The sequence below is a fragment of the Cynocephalus volans genome, chromosome 2, assembly GCF_027409185.1.
Source record: "Cynocephalus volans isolate mCynVol1 chromosome 2, mCynVol1.pri, whole genome shotgun sequence".
NCBI lineage: Eukaryota > Metazoa > Chordata > Mammalia > Dermoptera > Cynocephalidae > Cynocephalus > Cynocephalus volans.
In genome coordinates, this window is record NC_084461.1 from 221070750 (window position 1) to 221084253 (window position 13504).

The following is a 13504-nucleotide window of genomic DNA, read 5'->3' on the forward strand; positions in this document are numbered from 1 at the left end:
TTTACAGATTTTTGTTAAAGCCAGCTGGGTTGACATCTTACTTACCACTACATATTAACAGATAGGATTCTACATTAGCCCACTTCCTCGATCCGCTCCACGGGCTGCCGCGTGACAGCAGTTCCAGTGCTCAGTCCCTGAAGGCAGAGAGACAGCGCGTGCTTCACAGCAGACGGTTCACAGAGGCTGCTTTAATAGTTACAAGCGTTTGAAGTCAGATTTCAGAACATCTCACATTCATTTCTTGGATTTGTTCGTGTCTACAACTGTTCTCCAAAACGTGTCTAAATTTTAAAAATATGTACGTGTGCGATACCATTTTAAAATTTGAAGGGAAGGAGTTGATTTTCACACCGAGTGTTTGGGATTCTTGATTTGGTTAGTAAAAGACAGTTGTGGTGATGACTGGGGTCTTCGTGTCTATGCTCGTCTGTCTGTGTCTGTCATCGGTTAGGAGCACTGGTGACTGTTCCTCTGAAGATTCGATCCTTCGCTTGAAAATGAGGCAGTTGCTCATGTTACCATGTTCTAGTTGAAGGTCCCCATACAGACATTCTTTTTTGAATCCAACAAGACCTTCTAAAACCTGGGTAATAGTGATAATAGCTGCCTATTACCCGCCTATATCAAGCTTGCTTTATATGACAGGCCCTGTATCTGCACAAACAACCCAGGAGGCGGGTTCTGTTATCATCACTTTTTTACAAATGAATGAAGTGATGGGCTTGCTCAGGGTCACAGCTCGTACATGGCACTGACCATCAGAGCTCAGATCCAGGTGGTTCTCACCCGAGGTCACTCTTCCCAGATGCACTCGATACCTCTTCCCTCCATGCCTGACACAGAAAGTGCGGTGTGGAGGTCAGTGCAGGAGAGGCTGTGGAAGCCCAGGAGAGGCCGTGGAAGCCCAGGAGAGGCCGTGGAAGCCCAGGAGAGGCCGTGGAAGCCCAGGAGAGGCCGTGGAAGCCCAGGAGAGGCTGTGCAACTGGGCCGTGAGGCATGGCTGGCAAATTGAAGAGCAGGATGTGAGCAGCGCCTCTTCCTCTGACCCTCGTCCCTACTCCCCCCACCTTCTTGGTGGGAAAAGAGACCCTACAACCAATTGTTGCAAATTGATGTTGCTTTTTAGTGTATCAGTCAGGGTTCTCCAGAGAGACAGAACCAATAGGATATGCTTTAAATATATGAGAGGGATGTATTGGGGGAATTAGCTCATGCGATTGTGAAGAAAAATCCCACGATAGGCTGTCTATAACCTGAATGCTGGTAGTGTGGCTCAGTCCAAGTCCAAAGGCCTCAAAACCAGGGAAGCTGATGTTATCCTTGGCATGAGTCCTGGAACCCAAAAGCTGAAGAGTCTCGAGCTCTGATGTCCACGGACAGGAGAGAAGAGTGTATCCCAGCTCCAGCGGGTAGAAAGAAAGATGCACCTTTTTTCTCTTTTATTCTCTTCAGGCCCCCAATGGGTTGGATGGTTCCTGCCCACACTGAGGGTGGGTCTTTCCTACCCAGGCCACTCAAGCTGTCATACTAATCTCTGCTGGAAACACCCTCATGGACACACCTGAAAAGATAGCTTTACCAGGTTTCTCGACATTCCTTAATCTAATCAAGTTGGCACCTAGAATTAACCTTCACACTTAGTAAGGCAGTTTTACATCTGCTTCATTTGCTGAACTCACAAAAACAGTGATCCAAGTGTAAAGTCCAGGTTTCCTAAAACATTCTCACAAACTGTTCTCACTCCATCCCAGACTCTGCTGCAGCTTCTAAGAACCCTACCTTTCAGGAGCCTCTAGAGCTGGGAAGAGGCTGGGTGTGTAATAGGGTCGGGGCCATAGGTGGTCTTTGGGAGGCTGGGAGCCCACTAAATTGTATGCAAAATTTTATGTGCATATGAAGAATTTATCTGGGGAGAGGATTCCTAGTTTTCATCATAGCTTCAAAGTGGTCTATGACCTGAAAAGGGTAAGGTGCCAGGTTGCGGGGTGAAGAATGTGTGCTGGCGAGCTGGGATCAAAACAGGGAGCAGGGAATGCCGTGGAGATGGTCACGGCAGGAGTCTGGAGTCAGGAGACGCCATGCACATATTGGAAGACCTCATACAGTAGAAGATGCCACCTGCAGGTCCCAGTTTTTCCACATCAGATTGTCTTGAGGAGAGCCAGTGTCAATTACAACATGACATGTCCCTCGGTGCTTGTCAGCCTCTTCTTGGTGCTCAGCTGCTGTAGGCAGGGGGCATGGAGATCCGGGCTGCACAGCACACAGCCCCCTTGTGAACTGGCCGGTGGCCTTCAGAAGGCTGTACTCCATGCATTGCTTCAGCTGATCCAAACAAGAATATCTCCTCCTTTAGGGTCCAGTGTTGCCAAGACTCCCACTCCCTGGAGTTTGATCACTGCAGCCCCAGGGATCTCACATAGCTGGGGCTAAAATGAAATCAGTCTGCTTCTCAACCCATTTTCTTCTCCTATTTGGAGACGAGAGGCTTGATTCCTTCACTCAGCGAATGTTTACTGAGCTCCACAGTGTGCCAGGCGTTGTGCTGATTGCCGAGAGTGAATGATACGGAAGAGTCATGGACCAGTGCTCATGCAGCTTATGGTCTGGCCTGATGAACACCTGCCGTTTCTCTGTTCAGTGTCCCCTGGAGAGCTTCCTGGTTCTGTGCCACCCCCCACCCCTCCCGTCATTATGCCAGATAGACTGGTGGCTTTCATAGGGTCATCCACCAGACGCAGCGCTGGTCACGTGTTCAGGTGGATCTTACCTACCCTTGAAAGCATTGCCCATAGGAGAATAAAACATGTACCGAGCAGCATGATCACACGTGATCCATAATCTCGTAAGTATTTCTAACAATTCTAAGAACTGGCAAGGCCAGCTTTGCAAACCATTTCCTGGCAGAGGCTATAAAGAAGTTATCAAACCTTTATGCTTGGCTGCTGGAACTAAGTGTGATCCCCAAGATAAGAGGGACAATCTGCACACATCCTCCCGACCAGCAAGAGGCAGCCGCCCCGCCCTGGCTCCCGGGCAGAGGCCGCCCTTGCGCAGCTGCGCTGTTCTGCGCCCTCTGCGGCTGGAAAGTATCTATTCTGCTTCGACACTTAAGTCATTGTTTGTAGAATTCGTGACTGGAAATCACTTTCCTACTGAAATCTAAAGACAGTTTTTTTAAAAAAGGGACAATGTGGGACAGAAAGGGCACAGTGCTGGGGTGCCATCCTTCAGCAGGTGAGAGGGATGGGGGCTGGTGCCAGGTGGAGGACAGCTCCGGACGGGCACACAGACGCTCTCTGGCCCGCAGGTGCTGGTGGGTGGGTTGGTGGTGGTGGCAGCTGTGGACATTCTGATGGCTTCAGATTTCTCAGGGAAGGAGGAGTGGGCAAGGCAGCATCTGCTGAGTGCAGACGGAGGAGGAGGAGGTGTTGGGATATGAAGGGGGAAGAAACAGTGGGAAATGTCGCCCAGGAGGGAGAGTGACACGTGCTTGTCCAGCTTCAGCATGCTCCAGAAGTCACGGGAGGCCTGGTTAGGACACAGAGAGCTGGGCAGGCATCTGATGGGTCTGGGATAGGGTCCGAGAGTTTGTGTCTCTAGCAAGTTCCACGGTGATGCTGGTGCTGCTGGTCTGGGGACTCCACACTTCAGGAAAGCACAGGTTCTTCTCCTGGCTTCTCCAGTTACTCCAGAACTGCGTGGGAGTGCGGATGGCAGCCCCGAGGGCCATGGGGTTGTAAATGTGGGAGACCGGTCAGTGGCTTTTATGTGTTTCTCTCCAGCCATGTGCAGCTTGCTGCTGTTTGTCTGAATGGCTTTTTGCTCTTGTTTGGGTTTAGTTCTTATTTTCTGTGCTAGAGGGTATGCACAGAGTTTCATGCTGCAGAAGGCTGCCCAGAGCTGTGAGCGGGCACCAGAGGGACTGGAAATTCTGACTCGTGATGTGGGTCATGGCCACGTGGGAGGATGTGGCTGGACCTTCTAGTTGGGGAACCGCTGGGGCCACCTTCTGGGATTGGTCAGTCACTGCCAAACAGTCTCACAGTCCCTGACTGCAGGGTGGTCAGAGGCAGTGGGGGCAGAGGGCCGGGAGGCACCTCCACTTCTGGACGGCACTGTGACCTTAGCTCTGGGCCCAAAACCCTCTATTTTACTTTTTTGAGAAAAAAAAACATCCATTTTTTTAACAAGCCCCAGTGTGGGGCTGCTTCTCCCCGTGGCCGTTTGGCCTGGGACACCCACACGCATGCTGGCTGTCCCGGCTCCCGCAGGCTTTGAAGGGCCAGGCAGCGCCAGCATTTCTGAGCCCAGGGGGGTTTCCGCCCAGTTTTCTGGGACGCTCCCCGAGCTGCACTGAGGACTGTGTGGCTGCTGTGCTGATCACCTCCTGAGCAGAATGTGAACACCCTTGCCACCATCATAAGTGTCATCATCACGTGTGGACACCGTGCTCAGGGACTGGTGAGGGCAGGCACTCTTTGCCGCACCAAACACCCCCAGCCTACCCTGCTTTTTTGAACATTTCTCACATTGAAATATTCTTGCTAACATCTTAATTTTGTGATTTTGTCCTATTTATTTTTGCCAAATGGAAAAATTCCCAAATTGAGAACATCGAGTGTTTACAAGACACCAGTCTTTCAATCGTTTCACATCACGATCCTGGGACAGCTCCGCAGATGGCTCCATGTCTCAGCCATCTCTGGAAGAGCAGACCTTAGAGGCCGAGCTCAGGAGGAGGTGGCTGCGGAGGACGCAGAGGACCGAGGTGGGACTTGCAGTGGCGAGAGCGCAGCAGACAAGAGCAGGTGCCCCCGTCCCCACGTCGCCGTCCCCAGCAAGAGAAGCATCGGGCCCCACAGACGCCTTGTGCCCGTGCCTGACTGAATTCCTTTATTCCACACCCAGAGACAAGCTGCAGAACTGAGCGCTCGGGCAGAGGAAGGTGTGGTTTCCTTGGTAACCCAGTCGGCTCGTGGAGACTGCCAGACGCCTGACATCACACTCTCTGGGTTCCAGTCCCAGCTTTGCCACTTTCAATACTGCCTTTTAGGGTTTTGGGGAGGATTAAGTAAAATAATCTGAGTAATGCACATAGCATCATTCAATAAATGTTACTTGACTGTTAAATTGGGGATTAAGTAACTGACATCGGACGATTTTTTAGAAAAAAAGTTTTTAATAATGGACCTGGTTGCTTCTGTAGCAGGCGCCCATTAGAGAGCAGCGGGCAGCCCCAGGGTCAAGGAGCTTTTGTCGGCTCTGCCTGCCGGCCCAGCGCCAGCCACTCCCTGTTCTGCTGGGATAATGGCCCCTTCCTCAGAGACCCACTCTTCCCCCTTAGGCGCTGCGGCGCCAGCACAAACGCACCCTACATATGGCCAGCTCTTCTGGAGAGACATGGTATTTAATTTAAAATTAGCACATTTGAGTCATCAGTAATGTTCCCAGTGGCCTACTCAAGGGATATGGCAGCAGGGATTTTTCACACTCTTTATATACTTGATGGGTTTAATCGTGCGTGTGCATTTCATTTCTAACTTATGATAATAATATCAGCCATTATTGAGCAGGGCGCCATGCCCTTGATAAGCACCACGGCAGTCAGCTACCCCGTCCGGCCCCACAGAAGCCGTGGCGTCAGCTTCCCAGCCACAGCTGACCAGGCATGCAGCAGCTCAGAGGTGGATGCAGCAGCTCAGAGGTGGATGCAGCAGCTCAGAGGTAGATGCAGCAACTCAGAGGTGGATGCAGCAGCTCAGAGGTAGATGCAGCAACTCAGAGGTGGATGCAGCAACTCAGAGGTGGATGCAGCAGCTCAGAGGTAGATGTAGCAGCTCAGAGGTGGATGCAGCAGCTCAGAGGTGGCCAGTTGCCCAAGGTCACGCCGCTGCTGAGTTGTGTGGCCAAGACTTAATCAGGCCTGGAGTTACAAGAGCAGCATTCAGACATTTCAAGATCAGGGATGAAAATGGAACTAATCTCCATTCTCACCGATGGGCAAGGGCAGTGGAGGACGACAGCCATTAGAACGGGCAGCAGAGGACATCTCATCGGGAGCTGAGTGGGCAGAGGCAGCAGCTGCAGTCAAAGGATGTGCTCAAATCTAAGCATTAAACCACGCACATGAGCTTCATGGTCTTGTTTTAACCCACCTAAACATACGTCGTTTTCAGCATTTCAACCTATAACATGTTTGAAGAAATAATAGGATGTAAATGGAATGACTTTGCCTCCTAATCAACTCATGAGCCGAGGCAAAGATCGTCAATGGCTCTCTGGCGACAAGTAGACATCATGCCCCTGCTGTTGGAAACACACACACCTGCAAAGTAGACCTTCCAAAAACTGAACCTGAATCTGATCAAGCTTCTCTAACCACCAATTTACAAGAAATACGGGACAGAGGGACATGCTGAATAATACCATGCAGTTGGCACACGCCACACTGTGGAAATCTGTAAGACAAATGACCTACATATTTTACAAAAAAAAAAAAAAAGAAAGAAAGAAAGAAAAAAGAAAAGGGATTTAAAAAGAGATGGAAGGGAAACCTACATATTCAAGGAGAGATTTCTATATCTAATTGATTTCTATCAATTTCATGGTATGGACCTTATTTGGATCCTGATACAAACAAATGATTTTTTAAAAACTGTGAGATAATCAAGAGAAATGTAAACACTGATTGGATCTTTAAAGAAATTAAGTAATTATTATTGATTTTAATTGTGGTATGCACATGCTGAAATAATTATGGATGAAATGTCTAGGATTTGCTTTAAAGTAATCCATGGAAGGGCCAGAAGTATAGACAGATGACACAAAATTGGCCATGAACGCTGCTGCCTAGTGATGGGCACATAAGCGTTCATTATTCAATTCTCCGATTCTCCGTTCTCTTGTATTTTTTGAAATTTCCTATATTGGGATCTAACTGACATTGAATCATGGGACTCCAGTGACCTGGAGCACTGTGTGTGAAACCAGCTCTGTGGCACGCTGGGCTGCTGACGAGACAGGAGGGCTGTGGCGGGGCTGGGACGAGAGCGTGGCTTGGGAAGACCCAGAGGGACGCAGGGGAAGCCAGGAGGTGGGGGGTGCCTGGGCTCAGCTGTGCCGCCTGAGAACAGTCCTCCAGCACTTCGAGGCCTTGCCAGCTGCTGGTCCGCCATTTAGCTTGATAGTTTCTACACTGATGATGCAGGACAAGCCTCCAGACCATCGTCAAAGCTCCGGGCTACAGCAGATAAGCTATAAAATGAAGAAGTCAGTGCATGCATTCTAATGTGTGGCTTCCCCTCACGTCCTCACAGTAGCAGCAGTCCATCACTACGTAACAAACTACCCTAAAATTTAGTGGGTTAAAATAGCAATAAACATATTATCTCTTTTTATGTGCAGCAGAAATTTAAAGAGCAGCTTGGCTGGTCAGTTCTGGTTCAGGGTCCCTCGTGAGTTTGCAGTCACGATGTCACCTGGAGGTGGAGGCCCACTTCCAGGATGACTCGGCCACCTGTGGCCCATGGGAGGTCTCATCCTCTCTGCATTTGTTTCCCAGGGCTGCCTGGACAAAGCACCGCAGTCTGAGGTGGCTTGAAATAGCACATTTATCCTCACGGTTCTGAGGGCCATGCTCTCCCAAAGGTTCTGGGAAGCACCTTTCCGTGCCAGCTCCTGGTGTCCTGAGAGCGGTGCAGATGCTTCCCTCAGTCTGCTCCGCCTTCACAAGGCATGCTCCTGTGCATGTGTCTTTTGCTCCTCTTATAAGGACACAAGTCACACTGGATTACAGCCCTACCTTACTCCAGTGTGACCTCAACTAGTTACATCTGCAATGACCCTATTTCCATGTAAGGTCACTTGCTCTGGAAGGAGATGAATTTTGCAGAGACACTGCCCAGTCCAGGACACTCTTCATGTGGGCTCTGCGTACTGGCTGCTGAGAGTCCATATGACATGGCGACTGGATCTCCAGAGCATGGGTCTGAGCAAGCCCAAGGCAAAGACTGCAACTGCTATGATCAAACAGCAGAAGTCACAACTGTCGCCTCTGCAGCATGTACTTAGCATGGAAGGGACTACACAAGAGGGCAATATCTGGGGCAGGGACCACTGAGGGCCATTGCAGAGGCTGGACACACGACTCATGTCCCTCCTCAGCCATCCTGGAGGCCCCTCCCAGCGCAGCACCAGCCACTGCCTGACTGCCCAGGCACCACGCACGTCAGTGTCTTAGAAGCCCTTTGTTTACCTGAATGGTTGTCGGAGGCATGACCCGAGAATTTTCTCTCAACAGAACTCTTAACAAAGGACTTTACAGTTATACCCTTGAGTTTGCCTTTATGCTATATTTTACTGAGAGTTCCCTGGGTTTTATATTTGGCTGGAAGCCATTTCTTAATTTTAGCACGATTTCCCAGCTGCAGGGTCTGAGAATTTTCAAACCTGCAAGTTTTGGCTTCCTTGTGTTTAATAGTCCTCCCTTTGGCTCCTCTTTTTTCTCACACATTTTACTATAAAGAGCAAGAAGCCAGACAGCACCTTTATCACTGTGCCTGGAAATCTAGTAAGTCATTCGGTTTATTAGGTACAGTTTCTACTTTCTATTCTGGAAGAGGTATCATGCATGACAGAACAGAACAGAAAAAAAATTTTTTTCTTTAGCACATCTGCTTTAGCTTTCTCTCGCTCTCTCCACACACACACACACACACACACACACACACACACACACACACTAGCTGTGTAATTTGAAAGTAGGCTGCAGACATTGTGACCCTTGACTCCTGAACACTTTATGTGCATCTTCTAGAAACAATAACCTACCACGTGATTACAATATCACCATCACACCTGAGAAAACCAACAATGATTCACATTATGTTGCATCTAAACCATATTCAGAATTCCTCAAAAGGCCCAACAGTGTCTTTTAAGTTTATATGGCTTTTCCAATCAGAATCCAATCTAGTTCATGTTTTCTGTTTCTTTCATCTCTTCTGTCACAGGACAATCCCTCAGCTTGTTTTTTGTTTTGTTTTGTTGTAATGGCGTTGGCTGTCTCAGGACTTGAGGACTGTGGTCTTCCAGAACTTTCCCCCTCTGCGGATCTGTCTGACCTTTTCCCTCTGGTGTCGTTTAGCTTGTTCTGTCACAGCACTTCCTGTGAACTGGAAGTTAGGTCTAGACTCTAGAGCTATGGTGTCCAATGTGGTAGCCGTTGGCCACATATGGGCATTTAAACATTAATTTAATAAGATTATCTTAAATTTAAAAATTAAGTTCTGCAGTCTCAATAGCCTCATTTCAAGTGCCCAGCAGCCACATGTAGCTAGTGGCCACAGTATCGGACAGCGGAGACATGGAACATTTCCATCATCACAGAAAGTTCTATAGGATACTGCTGCTGTAGAGGTATCCAGGTAAACGCTGTTGGCGCGACTGCTTCGTAGGCGATATTCAGTACTTCATGCTGTGTCATGTGAGGACGGCTGGCTGGGAGGTCCAGGGTGCCGGCGGGACTGTTGTCAACTGTGCACATGGAACTTAGAACTCTGCACATCCTTCTCTGGTCCTGTCCTGTCAGCCTGGGTCCCCCATCCTATGATGGAAAAAAAAAATTCTAGGGATAAAAATAGAATCAAAGAATTTTAGAATCGAAAGGGAACTTTGATATTATTTTGTAAACAGCTGAGGAAACTGAGGCCCTCAGAGATTCAAGACTTGCCCAAGTTCACTGATGGCCAGTTGACAGCACAGGAGGACCTTCAACAAACGTGTTTCCTGTGGCCAGACTCACACATCAGAGCAGAAGTGCTGTGTAGCCACTCAGCTCAGTTGGTACTGCTGCTACCAGTACTGACAATCATAAAATACCTTTTATGACTTAACAATGTATTTAGCCTTTAGAAAAATTACTTCCCATAATTCTCACAATCATCCCATGAGGAAGGCCACTAACAGAACATCTGATTAAAAGGAATTAATTTTTTCTGGTAATAAGAAACCTAGAATTGGCTCACTAGTTCAGAGTTCAACAATGTGAAAGCAAGTATCTCTGTGATTATCTCAGCCTTTCCCTCTTGGTCACAGGATAGCTGCTGCAGCTCCAGATATCACATCAATAATCAAAACAGGGTCAAAGGGTATGTGGCAATTCCAGGAACTCTAGTCCCATTTATGAGAAAAGTGAAATCTTTCCCAGGGGCCCTAGAACAGAGTATGTTTCATTGGCCAAAAGTGTCACATGGCACATGCATGCACGCACACACACCCATTGCAAGGAAAACTGGGAAAGTGAATATGACATGTAGCTTTTCCAGCATCTATAAAAGAGATCAGCAAGGAATGGGGTTTGGATGCACCAAGCAACAATGGAGTTGTTCACATTGTCATGATTCAGCTGGGAAAACTAATGCTCTAAGGGACAGAGTATCTTCTCGTGGTCACCCAGCAAGTAAGTGGCAGAGCTTCTTTGAGTCCACAGCCCGCGATGACTGAGGCTTGCTCACTGAAGAACTGTGATGGAAGCTCTGATGCTGCTTGAGTCTGGGGCCAGTTCCAACACCTCCAGAACAGTAGCCTCTGTATGTCCTCAAAGACAGGGAAGAGGCTGACCCCAGACAGTGCTGCTGCCACCTGAACAATGAACTGCAGGCCATTCAGGAGAAGGGCTGCCTGACGGTGTGTTTGGGAAGTGGATACCTTAGAGAACTTCTGTTTACTCCACTCTTAATATATATTTAATGCTATATCTTACATATGTATATATTTAATGCTACATATGTGCTCTATATTCAGTACTATATTTCATATGTATTTTATAAATATATATTTAATGCTATGTTTCATATTTTCTCCCTAACACTCTCTTTTCTGTGAGATCTTCATCTTGCCAGCCTTGTTTTTGCCAACCAAGGACACTTTCAACGCAGTGGTTCCCACAGGTGTTAAGGGTTCATGAAATAAAAGAACAGAAAACGGTGCTTCCTTTTCTCCCTTCACATTGGAAATTACCTATGGACTAGATCACTGTAATTACAACACATTATAATTACGGTGAATCATTATAATTTATTCAAAATAATTATTTGTTATAGTTCATTCAGAACAATTATAATAATTATAGCAATTTTCCATATATAATTGCCAGTAATACACAGTGTTGGGGAAAGCTGCTGGAATAAATCAGCATAACCCTTCTGAAAATAATGTAAGTCCAAAACCCTAAAATGTGTACATATGCCTTGACCCAGCAATTTAAATCTAATATTTCATTCTGAGAAAATAAATGTGGTTGTACATAAAAAATAGTGACAAGCACAGTATTATAATAGAGAAAAATTAGCAACAACTTGAGCAAAAAAGCACATTGGGGAAAATTTATTAAAATAAAGTTTAAAATGAAACAAAATAGAACAAAATGAAACAAAACACATGTGTGGTAAAAATATAAAGAAAAGCTAGGGAATTATAAACACAACACATCGGATGATGGTGGGGGTGTGCCGAGGGAGAGTCACGGCCTCGGTCCCTGTGCCGTGGGGTGGAGTACACTGTGCTCCTGTTGTTACATTTGGTCTGCATCAGCCAGTTATGCCAGTTATTGTGGGGCATCACAATAAATGGCAGTTTTTCGCTGGAGCCACAATCCCGGCTCCATACAGCCAGCCTGGGACCATCTTCCACAGCCTGGGGTCCTCCTCTAGATCCAGGCTCCAGAAAGGGAAGGGAGAGCCTTTAGGACCTGGCAGCATTGTAGGGCCAGGCCTGGACATGTTCGGGTCACCTGCACCCTCATTCCATCGCCCAGGATGGCCTGACTTGCTGCCAGGGGCTGGGAAAGGTGGGCACAGAGAGGCGCTCCTAGGTATTTAGCCAGCAGCTGCCGAGCATCTTACACAAGTTATACTCATTCTTTTGAATGTATATTTATTATTTAAAAGTGGAAAGCAAAAGTGAAGCACCTAAGTCTGGTCAGAGAGGGGGTTAAATAAACTGTGGGATACTACTTAATCACTAGCAGGGCAGAGGTAGGAGAATGTTTAAATGCTATAAGAGATGTTGGAGAAAAACGGGTTACAAAAGATTCCTGTTCTGATCCTGGGCGGGCGTGTGTCCTGCAGGCACGAGAGCGAGCGAGAAGCCGGGAGCACGCCGGCTGCTGTGTTAACCCGGGCTGCAGGCGATCTTCATTTCTCTACCTCTTTGTACTTTTCTATACACTCTACATTTTCTGCAATGAGCATGTATTATTCTCATAATTTGATTTTTAAAAATAGACATAGGTTAGGTTTGGTTTTGAATAAAGACTGGAGCAGTGAGTAGGTCCCCCTCCCAGAGCCCCCCAGCCCCGCCCCACACCTGTCACCACACGCCCAGGGCTTTTGAGGGACTCTGCGCAGTGCTGGCTCGTTCCGGAGAGGTCTCCTTTAACCCTCATCACATCTGTGTGTCTCCTTAGCCCCACCTTCTAGACGGGTAAATGGAGGTACCCGAAGGCCCCATGACCCCGGCGCTGGGTGATGACTCCAGGTCCCTGCCTCCCTCTCTCTGTGTCTCATGGGGGTCCCACCTCGGTCCTGACCTTTCCAGTACAGAGGGTGTGCACTGGGTGTGTCTGCTGTCGCCCCAGGGTCTTTCTGTGCCCCTGTCTTTTGTCTCCTGCACTCGAGTACGAAGCTCGATGCCATTTCAGGACTGACACCCTGCACCTTTGGGGACTGGACTAAAACGCTGAGCTGCACTGGGGCACAGCCTGAGGAGCGCCCGGGCCACCCCGCTTTGACCTCCCCAGACTAAGTATTGGTTGCAGGGATCTGCATCTCCGCTGTTTGATTTACAGGACCATGCTGGTTCACTGAAGGTTGTAAGCTGCATGGTCAAAGGAGCTTGAATTTTCTCTCCATCTTTTTATAATGAACCTGGTTCTGACCTCCCCAGATTCTGTTACAAGGAACCAGCCAGGACAGAAGAGCTGGGGGCGTTCTTCTGTGTCCTAGACCTGCAGTACCCAATAAAGCAGCCACTAGCCCTGTGTAGTGACGATGTACTTGAAATGCGGCTGCTCCAAACTGGAGACGTGCTAGTGAGTGTAAAATAGTTCTGGACTTTGGAGAAAGTATGGAAAAAAGAAAGTAACGTTTGTTGTTAATATGCTTTATATTGTTACATGCTGAAATTAGAATATTTTGATATACTGGGCTGATATATTAAATTTTACTTTGTTTTTGCCTTTTTAATGTAGTTAATGAAAATTTAAAGTAACACATTATATCTTTAATGGACAGCATTGGTCTAGAACGTACATCTAAAAGCATTTCTCCTTGTAAACTTTAAGGCAAGATGAAAAATTCCTTTAACACAAGCCTGAGCGATTGTTGTTTGTAAGGGCTGTGCCAGGCAGTTTTCACGGGTACACACGTGTTATCAATCGTCTGTTCCTACATATGTACGCTGAGTACTGGGTCTGTGGCAAATGACATCAGGACTGTTT